The following is a 5,403-nucleotide window of genomic DNA, read 5'->3' as shown; positions in this document are numbered from 1 at the left end:
CCAGGGGAGAGACGCTCTCGATCGACCGACTGGGGCCACCTCCTCTTCCTCTTCCTCTTCCTCCTCCTCCTCCCCACCCCCTCCCCTACCCCTTCCTCTTCTTCCTGCCCTCCCCCAGAAAACGAGGCGTTGGGTGATCCTCCTCCAAGATCGGATGACTCTGAAGTATCTCCCTTCTCTCTCTCTTCCCAAAATTAGCTCCAGCCCCCTGCTTGGGTGGCGAGAAGGAGCCAGCAAAGGATGCGAGAGCAACCGGCTGGGGGAGGGAAGGCCGGGGAGCTCTCCTTGGTCCTGATGCAAAACAAGCCACTCCTCCTCTTCCTCCGAAGTCAGCCCCTTTGCCAATGACGTGATGGCTGATGCCAGGGCAGAGCAGGGGAGGGGAGGGAGATGCGAGCAAAGAAATAGGAACTGAAAGGACCATGATCTAATGGTAAAATTGGGGGGGGGGGAGGTGGCAGGCGGAGAAGAGAGAGAACAGCATGTGAAGTGCCAGCATAATGTGGATTCCCACGTTCTCCTGCTAATTTTTATTAATTGCTTATTGTGCAGATGTTTTTAGAATGCACAGTGCCCTACAGCTGCAATTCAAGCTGCAAAGCTCAACCTTTAAACAAAAAACTCAGTGCACACTGACAAAGCACTAAAAATTATCAGGGCACATCATTAATTTTTGGACAATTGCACACCACACTACTTGGGGGGGGGCCCTCACATCATCCAATGGCCAATGAATGACCCTCCCCCAAATTCCCGCAACACACCTGCGGACCATTCGCAGCACACCAATGTGTCACAGCTGTATACTGTATTGGCAACCTTCAGTCTCGAAAGACTATGGTATCGCGCTCTGAAAGGGGGTTCTGGCACAGCATCTAGTGTGGCTGAAAAGGCCAATCCGGGAGTGACAATCCCTTCCACACCGGGAGCAAGTGCAGTCTGTCCCTGGTCTGTCTCCTTGGCTATGGGCCTTCCTTCTTTGCCTCTTAGCCTCAGACTGTTGGCCAAGTGTCTCTTCAAACTGGGAAAGGCCATGCTGCACAGCCTGCCTCCAAGCGGGCCGCTCAGAGGCCAGGGTTTCCCACTTGTTGAGGTCCACTCCTAAGGCCTTCAGATCCCTCTTGCAGATGTCCTTGTATCGCAGCTGTGGTCTACCTGTAGGGCGCTTTCCTTGCACGAGTTCTCCATAGAGAAGATCCTTTGGGATCCGGCCATCATCCATTCTCACAACATGACCGAGCCAACGCAGGCGTCTCTGTTTCAGCAGTGAATACATGCTAGGGATTCCAGCACGTTCCAGGACTGTGTTGTTTGGAACTTTGTCCTGCCAGGTGATGCCGAGGATGCGTCGGAGGCAGCGCATGTGGAAAGCGCTCAGTTTCCTCTCCTGTTGTGAGCGAAGAGTCCATGACTCGCTGCAGTACAGAAGTGTACTCAGGACGCAAGCTCTGTAGACCTGGATCTTGGTATGTTCCGTCAGCTTCTTGTTGGCCCAGACTCTCTTTGTGAGTCTGGAAAACGTGGTAGCTGCTTTACCGATGCGCTTGTTTAGCTCGGTATCGAGAGAATGAGTGTCGGAGATCGTTGAGCCAAGGTACACAAAGTCATGGACAACCTCCAGTTCATGCTCAGAGATTGTAATGCAGGGAGGTGAGTCCACATCCTGAACCATGACCTGTGTTTTCTCTGTGTGTCACAGCAGAGTAGTTGAAAATCACAGATCTACAGCTTTAGTCCAACCACTCCTCACAACTGCCCTGTGAGGGTGGCTTTGTCAAACATTTCCCCTTTACAGATGTGAGGACTGAGACAAGGATGTCCCCACCAAGACACCGTTGATGTCTGAAACAAAGCAAAACAAATATCAAAACTTCACACCCTTTCATTGGTTAATGCGGATACATCAGGAAGTTATCTTAAAAAAGCCACATTGGAAATACACAAGAATGTGGTGGGAATATCAGTGGGCCTTATTCAGGAATCAGGTCTGCCCGTCTGTCACTCTGTTGCCCTTAAAAGCATCCAAGTCCTATTGTCTGTGGTCATCCCACTTTGCCTCATTGTAGGGTTGCCTCTGGGTAAGGTTGAAAATTGCCTTTTGCCCAAAGCCATTCACCAAAGGCCAGAAAGGGAGTGGAGTGGAGCTCAGAATGTTACCTGCTTTTGAATGGAACCAGATGGATTCATATTAATTCTATTTGTCTCACACAATATCATTTGATAAAGGTCAGGTTCATCAGCTTATGGACCACACCAGGTATTCCTTGATACATCTTTAATCTTGTTTTCCTCTTTGCATACAAGTGCTGGTGGTGTGTCCTTGCACTTGGGTCGGACTTCTTCTTTATAATCCTCAATTTCTTCATTCTTGCAAAGCACCTTAAGCAGCAATTCTATGGATGTTTACACAGGAGTAAACCCTATTGAACTTGGTTGGACTTGCGTCTGAGAAAACATGCTATTAATTATGCCATTAACTTTCAGATAGGTGAAAAGAGAGTGAAAGGTTGTCCTCAGCCAGGAGAATCATAGATTAAGGTTGGATTTGAATGCAGGACTCTCAGTTTCAAAAATTGGACTAATTTATCTTACAAGCCATCCAGTAGCTACTTGCAAACTTACCATGTTATGCTGTTGCTACACAGGGAGATACTTTTGCTGGACTTAACTTCTAGGACTGACACTAAAGAAAATAATGTTCCCATCCTTATACAATAGCCATGTGTTAAACATTGGAGCAAAATAAAAAATGCTAGAAAATTAGAAAATAAAGGGCCAATGTGCTTAATTTGCATAATTAATTCAGTTAGCAGAATTTCCGTTTAAGGACAACATATGCAAAGCCGTGGTAGTAATCTTCACCCAAGGAAACATTCATATATTTTCCAGTTGGGTATCTATAGATGTCATTGGCCTCACATTTAAAACAGAACCTATTAAACAGATGTGTTTCCCCAACTTTGTACCTTGAGGGAGCCCTTTCCATATTGAGTTATCTGCTGAGAAACCCCTGCATATTTGCCATAGAACACCAGTGCATTGCAGAGAATTCTGGATCACCTGAGGCTTTGCTCTCAAATCACATAGGGTTCAGGACAAGCTGTGATGAGCCATGGTTTTACTTTCTGTGAGCTGAGTGTGCCCCCTGCAACACACCCAAAACTCTCCGGTAGCTGCACAGTTCAAAGGAAGAGTGATATGGGGGTCAAGTTGCCTTTCAGGGGATGCAGAATGTTTACAGGAATCAAATCTAAGAATCAGAAGCCTCTGGGAACTGAAACCTGATCACCTGCACTATGCTGTAATTGAGACTTTTATTTCTGTGCACTTGTAGGCTGACTGGATTCAAGTGCTTCTGAACATATGCAGAGTGCTCTCTTCATTGCTGCCAGAATATTATAGTGGGTTCTTGGAAAATGCAAAACATCAATAGAACTACAAAGAACTTGAACTGCAGAATATGCATGTATAATAAAGAGCACTAATCCATTTCAGGACATAATTAGCTATATCACAAAGCACATGTTACATTTTAAAATATATATGGTGCTTTTGTAGTAAACCACAAAGGGAAAGAAAAAGGGCTTATTTCTCCCTCGGGGGCTTAACACTAACTGCTGTTAGATGCTGGATGTTTTCTTATGTGTTCTAGGAAAAAGAAATCCATTCAGAAGGACTCTTGGGATGACTTTCATTTTATGCTCATTGTAGACAGCAAAATATATCCTCAGATCTGTTTATCTGACCCCAAGGGGCTTAGTTTGACCTTGGTTGGTTAGTTATTATATCCCCTGTAGCCCTCTGGAGCTATTTGATCTGCACTCACTTTAGCACTCCTTAGCTTGTTCGCTCCTGCTCTCTTCTGGTGGAATTTGGTATAATATTAATTTCTTGCAGGGAAGAGTGGGGAAATAATCTCCAAGATCAGATGCACGGGAGAATTCTGCCCCAGAATGGAGTGAGGGGTGTGGTCCTCTGCTTCTTTCCAGCTGTATTATTTCAGATAATGATAGACACCCCACTCCAGGGTTGCTAATTGAACAGAAAAAGAAAAAAAAATGTGTTCTGGCCTGCTGTTATGCTTGTAACAGCAGTGTGATCAGTAGTTGAAGCTATTTGTGTCATGGCTATACTATTTACTTATTTTCTTTATGAAGAATATTTATACATCACCTTTCCCCCTACATGCAAGGGGCCCAAGGCAGCTTACAGCATAACATTAAAAGCAATAATACAATAAATTAGAAGCATAAAAACTGCAATAACACAAAAACAAAATAGGCATAAAATCAATAACAATAATCAGAGAAGCTAAATAACCACTAAGGCAAAAAGGCAATCCAAAATAGAAAAGTCTTTAATCTCTGCCAGAAGACTAACAGGGAGGGTGCTGTTCTCAGTTCAAGTAGGAAGAAGTTCCAAATCAATGGCACCATCATAGAGAAGGCCCTCCCCCTTGTTACTGCCAAACTAGCTTTAACCTACCAGTTGTGGTACATGTAGGAGCCTCACCCCTCGCCCCCCACCACAGCTGAACAAGGGCGGCAGGTTGTCCCATACAGGAGGAGGTGCTCACTTAGAGGCTCCAGTCCTAAACTGTAAAGGTGAAATTAGCAGCACCTTGAATTGTGACTGGACACAAACCAGCAGCCAGTGCAACCTCAGGAGCAGCTGTTGTTGGCAACCTTCAGTCTCGAGAGACTATGGTATCACGCTCTGAAAGGTGGTTTTGGAACATCGTCCAGTGTGGCTGAAAAGGCCAATTCGGGAGTGACAAACCTTTCCACAACGGGAGCAAGCGCAGTCTGACCCTGGTCTGTCTCCCTGGCTATGGGCCTTCCGTCTTTGCCTCTTAGCCTCAGACTGTTGGCCAAGTGTCTCTTCAAACTGGGAAAGGCCATGCTGCACAGCCTGCCTCCAAGCGGGCCGCTCAGAGGCCAGGGTTTCCCACTTGTTGAGGTCCACTCCTAAGGCCTTCAGATCCCTCTTGCAGATGTCCTTGTATCGCAGCTGTGGTCTACCTGTAGGGCGCTTTCCTTGCACGAGTTCTCCATAAAGGAGATCTTTTGGGATCCGGCCATCATCCATTCTCGCGACATGACCAAGCCAACGCAGGCGTCTCTGTTTCAGCAGTGAATACATGCTAGGGATTCCAGCACGTTCCAGGACTGTGTTGTTTGGAACTTTGTCCTGCCAGGTGATGCCGAGAATGCGTCGGAGGCAGCGCATGTGGAAAGCGTTCAGTTTCCTCTCCTGTTGTGAGCGAAGAGTCCATGACTCGCTGCAGTACAGAAGCGTACTCAGGACGCAAGCTCTGTAGACCTGGATCTTGGTATGTTCCGTCAGCTTCTTGTTGGACCAGACTCCCTTTGTGATTCTGGAAAACGTGGTAGCTGCTTTACC

Source organism: Tiliqua scincoides, chromosome 5 (assembly GCF_035046505.1).
Source record: "Tiliqua scincoides isolate rTilSci1 chromosome 5, rTilSci1.hap2, whole genome shotgun sequence".
Lineage (NCBI taxonomy): Eukaryota > Metazoa > Chordata > Lepidosauria > Squamata > Scincidae > Tiliqua > Tiliqua scincoides.
This window is presented reverse-complemented; position numbering follows the sequence as displayed.